This window comes from Equus przewalskii, chromosome 15 (assembly GCF_037783145.1).
Source record: "Equus przewalskii isolate Varuska chromosome 15, EquPr2, whole genome shotgun sequence".
Taxonomy (NCBI): Eukaryota; Metazoa; Chordata; class Mammalia; order Perissodactyla; family Equidae; genus Equus; species Equus przewalskii.
The window spans coordinates 28,624,104-28,636,181 of NC_091845.1; the positions used below are offsets into that span (position 1 = coordinate 28,624,104).

Below are 12,078 nucleotides of genomic sequence, written 5' to 3' on the forward strand. Positions count from 1 at the left end.
ACTTTTACCAAAAAAGTTCTTAGTGGTGACCAACCCCAAAGCCAGAGATCCCATAATTCTGCTAAAATCTAAAAAAATTTCTGAGCAAGTCATCAAACAAGATCTTGTTATAAACGTGCACATTGAATTAAATATGAGGCTATTTCAGGTACAAAGACCAATGCCCAAAAGAATTCAAAATAATGCAAGACCTAGAGAGCCTGGCCCTGGAAAACTCAAAAACTCTAAGAAACAGTATTTGACCTTGACCTTGGGTTGTCTGTCTTACTTGTGCTTACTCAAAAAAAACCCCATCCCTTTACAAACAATTTTCTGTTGCAAATTAGCCTCAGGGTAATACTGTAAGCCAAATGTGTTCACTTTGCCCAGCAAACCCTTCAAAATCAAACTCACACAAGAAAAATTTAACAGAAGGAAGGAGAGCCTACAAGAGGGAGATGAATGAGGAGAGGGAGAGGAGGTGAGAGAGGGCAACAAGAACCAAGGGCCCAGGTAGGATGTCCACAGCAGAGAGGCCAGGTGCTGGGCAGAGTGGTGGGAAATTAAGCCAATGAGACAACCGGGGGCAAGATTATAGAAAGCCTTTCTTCTAGAATTTAGGGATTTGGGAACCAATTCTGAGAGAGGCAAGCAATTAGAAGAGGGCTGTGAGCAGAGAAGTGACATAAAAGATACCTATACTCTCTGATCTTGAGGTTCTGTCACCAGACACACAACAGAACACGATCCACTGCACAGAGTTTTTGTGAGGGTGACATGAGATAACTAATCTTTGAAATGCCCAGTCCAGAGCCTGGCACAAAGCTGGGTCTCAAGACACGTCCCATCTCTTCCCTTTTCTACTTCTTCACTTCGTTAAGGGAGAATTTGCGGGGCAGCGGGAGGAGGCTTAAGTTTACTTAGCAAGACACCTTAAGCACCGGGGTGTATGCAACCAATCCCCCATGTTCAACAACATCTGCAGGACAGCCACAGCAGCAGGGAACGTCTCAGCTTCTCAGTCCAAAGCACGTCTTGCCTGGAGAAAGGTGGTCAGCCTAGCATGGCCCCAAGGACTCAGATGCCCTGCGGAAGAAAGATTACAGCACTCAAACTTTATAACCCATCTCCAGGCCCCAGGCTCAGGTGGGAACTCGCCAACGGACTCCATGTAGCTCTGGGCTTCCTTCACCTTATGAAGGATCAGAAGCATTTATTTGTCCTCAGCAACTCACTTATGAGTTCCTTAAGGATAGGCCTATGCCCTCTATCTCTGGAACTCCATCCCCAACCTGGCATAAGATGGGTGCTCAAGGAATCCCTAGATAAGGAAGGGAGAGAGAGCTGCAGAGAGATGGAGAAGTACAGGGTGGAGAGCTTGGATTGCTAGAGCATTAGAGAGATCTGTCCCCAGACCAGACTTCTGCCACTTCCCAAACTGTCTGAGCTTGAACACTTCATTTTACTCACTGGACCTTGATTCCCCTATTTTTAATATGAAGACAACTCAAGAAAGGATCAAATGAATAATGGATGGAAAGAGGTTAGTGCATGGCTCATAAAAAGCAACGAGTTGTTGGGGCCAGCCTGGTGGCATAGTGGTTAAGTTCGTGCACTCCGCCTTGGTGGCCTGGGGTTCACAGGTTCCGATCCTGGGTGCCTACATACTGCTCATCAAGCCATGCTGTGGCAGCATCCCACATACAAAATAGAGGAAAATTGGCACAGGTGTTAGCTCAGTGACAATCTTCCTCAAGCGGAAAGAGGAAGATTGGCAACAGATGTTCGCTCATGGCCAATCTTCCTCACCAAAAGAAAAAACAAAGAAAAAAAACCAATGAGCTGTTTAAGTTATTATAAAATAAAAAGAGGAGGAAGAAGAGAAGAAGAAAGACACATTCTGGAAAGGTCACCAACTTCACCCCCACTATATATGCACAGCCTCTTAACTAACCAGTTATCCAGCAGGGACGCGCTTCCCTTGGCTTTTTGCTTCCATCAGTTACCCATTTAATCATTCTCACTTCAAGCAATCAAGTCAGCTCAATGGGGGCTGTGGTATGTCTCCATATGCAGTCACTCCTTGGCCATGGAGGAGGGCTGCAGGCTGTGGGAGGCAGGGAGTACAAGGCCATGCCAGGCACCTGGTGGGGGCACCATCAATGCCTGCTGTTGCTGAATCACAGTGACAAGAAAACCCTGCTCAGCTCCAGAAGGAACTTCTGGGGCCAGGAGGCCATCTGGTAAGGCTCCCTTCCCAATCCTGGGCAATCTGATGAAGAACTACTCCTGGCTCTACCAGCCAACAGGAAGCCTTCAATCTCCTGTCAAACCCTTCTCTGCACTTGGGCCCTAGCACTCCGCGGTCTCTCTTCCATACAAACACAAGTCTCCATGGGGATAAAAGAGCAGTCGGTTCCAAAGACGGGGAAACTCTGATCAACATAATTTTTACAGAAAGGAGCTATGCTCACTTCTCTCCCCCAACTCCCAGCCAGGTGTTCTAACATAGGGACATTCTTCTCCTTTTTCCTTCTGGTCCTCAGCCATGGCCCCAATCCCACACCAGCCTGGGTGAGGGAGTCAGAAGCTTTCCAGGTCCCGACCAACATCACCTTCTGCTCCTGTATGATGCTATAGTTACAGAAAATGCTTATGGTCAAATACAAACAGAAGTGTGTGTTACTGCAGACAAAATGAAGAACACTTCTTCATGTGTATCAAGACCAAGAAAGGGAAGTACAGGTGTTTAATAAGTAGTGTAGAATAATAAAATGATATCCAGGGCCAGCCCAGTGGTGCTGTGATTAAGTTCGCACGTTCCGCTTCAGCAGCCCGGAGTTCGCCAGTTCAGATCCTGTGTGCGGACGTGGCACCGCTTGGCAAGCCATGCTGTGGTAGGCATCCCACATATAAAGTAGAGGAAGATGGGCACGGATGTTAGCTCAGGGCCAGTCTTCCTCAGCAAAAGGAGGAGGACTAGCAGCAGATGTTAGCTCAGGGCTAACCTTCCTCAAAAAAAAAAATAAAGTAAAATAAAAGTGATATCCAGTGAAAGTAACTGGAGGCAGTGTCCCTAAAGAATAGACAGAGCAAAGTCAGCCTGTTCCTGGACGCGGTAGGAATGGTATTTGCATGGATTACCCATACTATGTAGAAGCAGGCACAGAGGAGTTCCCTGGTTCACTTATAAAACTGTCCCACTGGAGCCTTCCCAGTATCCTTATGTTGGCCCATCAAGGATAAACAAACCAGAGCCCCTCTGACTGGCGAAGGAAGCCTATTTCTGCACTGACTTAACTTTGCAGACTTGTTAGGCAACAGCCTACAGGATGACAATTAGTTGTCAATGCCTTTTCAATAACTGCTGAATGTCGGCATTTCCTAGAAAAGCAAGATAAAGCTGGCAGAAAATAACCCAACACAACACCCCAGGCCTTCTGCGGCTGCTCCAAGCTCTGGCCATCAGAGGAACTCTCTTTTATCCCTGAGGCGGTGGGCTCGGAAATCTGGCTACAGTGGCAGAAGATGCACACACAGAAGGGAAGGAGAACTCAGTCAATGAGAAGGCCAACGGCTCTGCCGTGCTCACGTAGTGGAAGCAGCTTGCTGCCACCTGCCCTGTCAGCATGGGGGGGTGCCCACATCCAAAATAGGATGATTTTATTATGATCAGGTATGAGGCCATCTGCATGAGGACGGTGCGCCTACCCCCACCTACTCTTCAGCTGAAGCTAATAGCCAGGGAACGACGCACAGTCAGTACAAACTCGAGTAACGGGGAGAGATTGCCTGAGTTTGAATCTTGGCTTCACCACTTACTAGACATGTGCTTTGGACTGAGACCTTGAGCACTCAGTTTTCTGAAGTGAGAAAATGGGGAAAATAATACACTTCCCTCATGGGATTTTTAGAGAATTAAATGAACGATCAAACAATGCAGCTCTCTAACTGGTAGCTGCTATTATTATTACTGCTACTATTGTTACAGAGGTTTGACATGGATAAAGTTGAGAACACATATTGAATAAGAGCATTCTAATTTGCATCCTATTTGACCCCACAAATACCTTGGCTGTATACACAAAGCAACTCTCCAGTTTGCCTCTGGGCAAAAGCACCATCATCCCCACTGATCAGCAAAAGCAAGCCCGGGTCTCTAGATGCTCAAACATAGCCAAATGCTTGAGCATGCAAGACTGGAGGGAGAAAACCAGAAAATCGTCTCAGAGCCAGGGAATGAGTGAATGTGCCCGTGTGAGAGTGGCAGGCTGACATGGAGGGCCCTTCTAAGACACTGAAATATTACCACAGAACTTTCACAGACCCATTTAAATAGCAGTGTAGAGAGGAACACTGTGGAATAATCTGGGAAGAAGGAGAAAACACATGCTACACGTTACAAGGAGCTGGATCCCATGGTCTCCTCTGTCTCCTTGCCAGTGTATTCTTAAACTGTGGTCTCCTCTCAATTTCCAAAGCACAGATGTTGAAGTGAAACCTTAAAATACTTGGGTTATTGAATGCTCCGGGTGGCTGGTGAACCAGCTTTCAAGATGGCAATGGCTGCCAGAGGATTACAGCAACGAGGTGAAAAGTTAAGAGCTGAAACAAATTCAGCCCATCATGCAAAACTGAACTTGATAGTTTATTAGAGGAAGATCAAGTGACGAGCAAATGACTCTAGTTTCCTAATCCCCCTGGGATTTGCCTTAATTCTCCCAGAATCCTTCAGATGCTCAGCTTTGCTGCTTTGCTTACAATCAGGCAGCATTAGAAGGCTGGAGACCTCCACAGCCAGGGATCAGGGGAAGCACTATCCATTTACCTATCCATCAGACAAAGGCGGACAAGTTTAGAGATCAATGTCACAAGACAAAGTCCCTATGTTTCTGTGAGCTATTAGAACACCTTTGTCTCCTGGGGTATTGAATAAATATATAAAGGAGTAAACTAACAGAATAGGTCTTAATTAGCTAGCAGGAAGAATTCCGCCACCTCAGGCAACATTTATCGAGCATTATCAGTGACAGGCTTAAAGGCATATTATAGGTATTGATTTTGTTCTCATAACAACCCCACATGGTAGGTCATTTTACTATCTCCATTTTACAAATGAGAAGAACTGGGGATTCAAAGAAGTTAAGACACTTGCCGAAAGTTCCATGACTTAGGAGCGGGTAAGATCTAGGATTCAGACCCAGAGCTTTCTGGCTCCACTGCTGTTTTCTTGAACCAGCATGAACCTAACCTCAGGCAACTTGTTCAGAGTTGGTACTGATAAATGAGTTCTGCTAAATACATACGACAACTCCAGGGTTCATTCCAGCTAATTCTCTTAATCTGCTGGACTGCCTCTCTTCTAGTGAAAGGGGGAAAATTTGAACTGCACATTCACTCACTTTCAACACTGGCCCTTCCTTTTACCAATTTCAATGACATGTTCAGAATCTAATGATGACCTGGGGGGCCGGGAGGGAGAGTTCATCCAAGGTTTGCAAAGAGGAGAGAGTGGAGACCCGTCTTAGGAACCCGGAGTTATGTTGCCCAAAGTAACATGGGGACCCCAGCCCCACAATGAAAAGCTAAGGTAAACTGCCTTGCACGGAAAATAAGCAGAGAAGGTCAAGCGAACATGGAGGCATCCTTCACCCATTACAAACTCTTGTCCTGCAGACACTTGTCACTCCAGAGGAATGCCCTGATGAAGAGCCTGAGAAGACCAGAAATTAAGTCTACGCTACTGGGACCTGCAGCTAAACAAACACTGATTTGCACCCAAGGTTTAAGCAATAAAATTCCCACTAGATTTTTTTCCTATAGATCATAATGAAAATGTTCAAACATACAACAAAGTTAAAAGAATTTTACAGTGAACTCCTATAATGCCCAACACCTCAATGCTTTCATGGCCATCACCAAGACAGGCCTACAGGTGAGGCAGGTGAAACTGGTCCTCGCTAAAGGAGACCGGTGAAGGAAGGTGATGCCACCTTCCACTGTCCACTGTCTACTGTCAACTTATTCCTGAGAGGGCAGGAAGCCCCCCACCTGTGCCTGGTCCTAAGCACTGGCAACCCAATGAGTCTGGCTCCTTTCATTGACAGCCAGCTCCTGAGTCTGCACAGTAAAGTCCAGGCAACCACACTGGTCATCAATCTCACTTCAGAGAAAGGCACCAGGTCTTAGACTTTGTGCTCACACATTTTATTGGCTGTTAAAACTGGACCAGAGTTTGGGGGTTATCTAGTGAAATCTAATTTTTTATTTTACACTTGAGGCAAGTAAGACCTGGAGAGGTTAAATGTCATGCCCAGGGTCACATAATAGGAAGGTACTTAGAACTTTCCAATAAACCACCCGAGTCTTTGCAGAAATACTCATTGGCCTGATGGCAGACAGAAGCTAAGAAAACAGGAGAGAAATCCCTTGAAATGGATTTTTACAAGCAGGTCTAGAAAACAAAGTCCAGATAAGTAAAAGGCAAGTGTATTCTGCCACTCGGTAAGTCTGGGAAAAACCCACATTACCAGTAACTCTTTAATACTAATTCTGGTTCCTTGACCAAAGTTCAAGGGAGACCACGATTCTAGGTGACAATATAAAAAAGTTTCAATACATTTATTACATGATGAGACAACTTCGAAGGACATCATTTATCCCTTCAGCTTCCGTTTGTGTTCTATCTTAATTCTGCCCCCATAAGATTTTTTTCAATCTAATTTCACAACTCATAATGCATGTCTAAAACAACAGCGCACCCCTACCATACGTGGCAGAAAATTTAAATAGCACAATCAAACACACGAGCATCAGCATGCACGAACTGCCCTATTGTGGCAGCGACTGCGGAGGACTGCCCCAGCCAACTGATGGAACTCAGAACTGATTGAGTACCCCAACACGCGGCCTCCCTCTCTCATCTCTGACTAATTAGCACCACGCTAGCCCTTCCTATAAGGCTTGTGAAAACTGCTGTGCCTGATTTGGGCTCACCTGGAGCTGAAAATTACTTTGCCGATAGCAGAGAACAATACTTCCTGCACAACCAACAACAAAGACAAGCCTCTTTGGTGGCCCCTGCATCATTTTCTTTTATGTCGAGCATTTCTCCAAAGCTTTGAAGACAAAGGACAAGACTCCACTAACAGCCAACTATGGCAAGACAGTCAAAGAAGAGAGACAAAGAGACAGCCTTTTCTGCCCTTGAGGACTTCCTCCTACAATGATATCTCTGATCGATGTCTTTGCGGGATTTTGTTTTCGGCCCTCAGTTTGACAAAAGCTTCAAGGAGTGATGTCTGTGCCAGTTTTTTTGACTTAAAAAAAAAGCTACTCAGTGGAGACACTGGAGAACAACAATTATAGTAAACAACCTGGCTTTGACACCTTCTGTCACTGAAAATACCAGAATAAAAGCTTGCTTCCTAAAGGATCATCTTAAAAGTTCATATTTTTTTTAAGTTGGCAATAAAAAGGCACTTTATTGATATATTTGACAATCTGGATGATTCCTTAGAAAATCAGACTGAGTAAAAAAAGACCATCCCAAAAGGTTACTTATTGTCTAATTCCATTCATAGAACATTTTGCAATGACAATGTCTTAGAAATAGAGGATAGATTAGTAGCTGCCAGGGACAGGGCTTAAGGACAGAGGTGGGAGGCTAGGAGGCAGGTGGGTGTGGCTACAAAAGGGCAATAAAGGGATCCTTGTGGTGTTGGAACTGTTTGGTATCTTCACTGTGGTCGTGGATACATGAGCCTACACAGGTGATACTATTGTATAGAATTTAATATGCACGTGTGCACACAAACACAAATGAGTACAAGAAAACTGGGGAAATCTGAATTAAGACAGGTGATTGTATCAATGTCAATAACCTGGTTGTTCTATAAAATGTTACCCAGTTAACTAGGAAAAGCATACAACTACATGTGATGCATCAGTTATCTCAAAAATTTTAATTAAAAAAAAAAGTCAGCCATAATTCTATGCCCTAGGGGAAAAAGCTATTTTATCCCCCTAGTGGCAGAGAAGGAATCATCTAAGAGTCTGTGACAGCTGAAAAGACAGGCCCAATTGTCAACAAGATGGAATATAATGTTTGGGGGACACATTAAAATTTAGGGAAAGGATTTCCTTCTCAGTCCAACATTCTTATCAACAGTTTCAATTTCACATCCTACCTTGAGGCAGAACTTTTCACTCTGAAACATACACACACTGTTTCCTCCTCTGTATCTCAACATCTTTAGTAACGTGACAAAGCAATCATGCATGATTTTATGAGTTTAAGTACAAACTGGAATCCTTCCATGTTTTTACAAAGTTTATTAAACTTCAAAAGGAAATGCTAGTTAACGAACGATGTGTTCTATTGATCAAAATTGAGGACACAAGACAAGAGCAATTGTTGGGTTCAGGTCATTAGTTCTATAACTACTCAATATGCTTGTCATTCACAAGACTTTCTATTCTTAAATTTTCTTGCTTTCCTGAAAAAAAAAAAAAAGAGTCTAGACCAATTCACTGGATGGTAAACAAAACTCCTTAGCGCCTAGCAGCTAGAACTATGGACTGCCTACCACGGCTTCAAGCAAGAAGCTCTCCTGTCACTTGTACAGGGGGCTCCCAAAGGATCTTGCTTGAACAAAGTTTTCCATACCTAACAGAAGGAGGAAAAGGAGGACGGGGTATACAAAGAAGTGAGACTGTATTTCATGATAGCTCTGATTTTTCCTTACTGTGACATTCTATCATTTTAGATAAAAGGTAATTTTAAAATCAGACCTGGGTTTGAATCTCAGCTCTGTGCTTTAGTAACACTGTGACAGCAGCTACTTAATCATCCTCCCTGGGACTCAACTTCCTCATTCCTACAAAATTACTAAATGAATTGCAGTGAGAATGTGTCCCTAAGGTCTTAAACAATGCCTGGTACATAGTAGGTAGGTAACAAATGATCAATAGTATTCTGATGATAAAGAACTCAAGCATCTCTAAATATTTTAAAACACTAATATTAAAATGTATTTAAAATAGAATCACTTTGGAAAAGAAGAGTATCACTCTTTTTGAGAGTCTCCACTATATTATTCCACTTATTAAGTGGAAACTTTATTCCACTTAAGTTTTTCAAAACCAATCCCTAAACTATTTACAGAGATACAACTATCAAAATATAAATGTTCATTCAGGAAATTTTTTGTCATCATCTTCCAATTTTTTCATTACAACCTCCATACGTAAAACATTGGAACTGATGTTTAGTGAAACAGGCAGAGGAAAGGACAATGTTCATTTTTAAATTTATTAGTGCGCAACTTATTAAAAGGAGTTTGCAATGAGCTAGTCTATCACGCTAGATATAAGCACCGTGGTTACAATCTTTAAAATTCAATTTATAGTCTTCTCCAATTAGTCTTGAAGGCATTGTAATTAAAAGTTTAGGATATTTTACTAGAAAAGTAGGCATTAGGCTGTCACACTTTCAGCTCCCCCACAATTGGCATCTCATCACCTGTTTTCAGCAGAAGCCATATATAATAACAGTGAGCTGCTTAACTAAAGTACTAACAGAGAGTAAAAATTCATTTACCTGTTCAAAAAAATATGCACGGAACATGTAATATCCTAGGAAGGATAAAAAATGTCTTTTTGCGTACTGCTCCGAGAAAACAATTGACACATCAAAGGCAATTTGGTTTATTCCCATAATGATATGATCTTTCTATTATAAACACTATGTTGATTATAAGTTTGTTTTTTATACTAAGTGGCATATTTGCACTCATTTTTAAGCATAAAATTCGCTGTAGAAGCACTGTTAAAGTAGAATATCCTTTTAAAAGAAATAAGATAAAAGGAACTGGTAATATTGTTAACAAAAAGTGGATTGAAATACATTCACTCATAAAACTATCTCCTCCATTCATGTTCTGAAGCAGCTGCTGGTAGTAGTGTGCCACCTATTGTTGCAAAACGAGCTTCTATATCGGTGGTTTTCCTATTCAGCACTAAGTGTCCTACGGTCTTTCTAAAGATAATGCGTGTTTATTTTCCTTCGTGCTTTCCCGTCACTTTCAACACCTGAAATACAAATGGATCACACAGAAAATAACCTTTTAAAAAATTTATTACAACCCATTTAAAGCATACATCAGTTTAACCATATAGAGGTGATTTTGCCCCTGAGGCATTTGGCAATCTCTGGAGAAAATCACAGTTGTCAAGATTGAGGAGTGGGGGTATCGGCTTCTAGTGGGCAGAGGTCAGGGATACTGCTAACCATCCTGCAACGCACAGGACAGGCCTTCACAATGAAGAATTATCCAGCCCCCAATTCCATAGTGCTGAGGTTGAGGCAGCCAGATTTAACTAAAATCAGCGTCATTTGTTCCAAAGGAAAAAGAAAGCCACTTTTAATCACACACACAAAAAATAAAGAAGCCAATTTCACAAACCCAACATTCAACGGCAATATACTAATTAAAAGTAGATAAAAACATTAGGAACTCCATCAGTCTTCCCAAGATTACTAAACCCAGTAATAGCACCAATTAGCAACTTAGAATTCAACCACTTAAAAAAAAATTAAAGCAAATGTTGGCCAACTAGCCTCAGAGCCTTGTAACACAGGAGATCTCAACCTGACTTTGTAACTGGTCCCCAGGCTGACTTTTGCAACCCTTGAAGTATAATAATTCTCTAGTCATACTCGAGAACAGTCACTGTCAGTATGGTATGCTGGGGCACAGACAATGCATGGCACATGTACCCTCAAGCGGTCGTCTTCCCCTCTCCCCTCCCATGGCCCATCCCATTCATGGCAGACATCATTAGTCAATAAAAGTCTCAGAATCTTTCTCACATGGTGCTCCAGTCCATGGAGTTAGCATGGGAGATGCTGTCTATCTGGCATCCATGATGGGATATGATTCCAGGAGGGGTGGGTTCAAGTCTTGCCTTGGCCACTGGAGGGCTGTATGAACTTGAGCAAGTCACTTAACCTCTCTGGGTCTATTTCCTTCAGCTATATAACACATATTAAGGGATCTTAAAAGGGTCTTTAATTCTAAATCCAAACAAGACGTTGCAATATGAGATTTCTGGAGTAATGAGGTATTTGTACTTCAACTGCACAACTGCCAAATAAATACTTAAATGCATGAGGCTATGTGGAGGGGGTGACGAAGGAAAACAAGACATTCACAGGAATATGAGAGTAGGATGGGAATTGACCAGAAAAGGAAATGGCCAACAAAAAAGAGCATTTTAACCTTAAAAATAAAAGACAGCATGCAATAGTAAAGAAAACACACTGGAATTAGATTCTCAATTTGAGTAATAACATCACAGAGCAGTGTCTGTGTCTGTGACTTAAGTCACGTGATTTAACCTCTCTCTGAGGTTCAGTGTCCTAATATACAAAAGGGGGTAATTCTACCTGTCCAGCCCTCCTTGCAGGACTATATCTAGATTAATTACTAAATCTTCAAAGGGCCCCCAAGAGCAGTACGATTGAGTAATTTATGGACTATCCACACTACGAAATATTACACAGCTGCAGAGTGAGTTAAAGCTGTTTGTACCAATCTGGAGAGATGTTCATAAAATATGTTCAAAACAAGCTAGCTGCAGAAGGATGGGTATACTACAATCCCATATTTATACGCAATAGGACAATGAATCAAAGATATGTGAATCCATATGTGTGCCTGCACTGAGAAAAAAGTGTGGAAGGATACACCCCAAAATGTTTAGCACTGAGGCTGGAGCGGTAAAGCAGGAGAGGTAAAAAGAAGAATAAAATTGTGGGTTTCTCTGTGGACGCATCCTTTTGACTTGTTTTTATGTGACAGCTTTAACAAATAAATCTTATTTTTAAAATATCTTCAAAAATTCCTGGTCCTAGAAAGTAGACTGGAGGTTGCCCAGAGCCGGGAGGAGTAGGAAACAGAGAATGACTGTGTAATGGGTACGGAGTTTCCATTTGGGGTGATAAAAAAGTTCTGGAAGTAAACAGTGGTGCTGGTTGCATACATCCTGTTGCGATTGTACTAAGTGTCACCGAAGTGTACAATTTAAAATGGTCAA

At 42.4% G+C, this 12,078-nt stretch overlaps 1 protein-coding gene across 6 annotated transcripts in view; it reads right to left on the bottom strand.

Annotated features, from left to right (window-relative positions):
* The window catches only part of PTPRG (protein tyrosine phosphatase receptor type G), a 676,181-nt gene that overhangs the window by 402,654 nt on the left and 261,449 nt on the right, over positions 1-12,078 (bottom strand). The gene's annotated exons all lie outside the window — the stretch shown is intronic.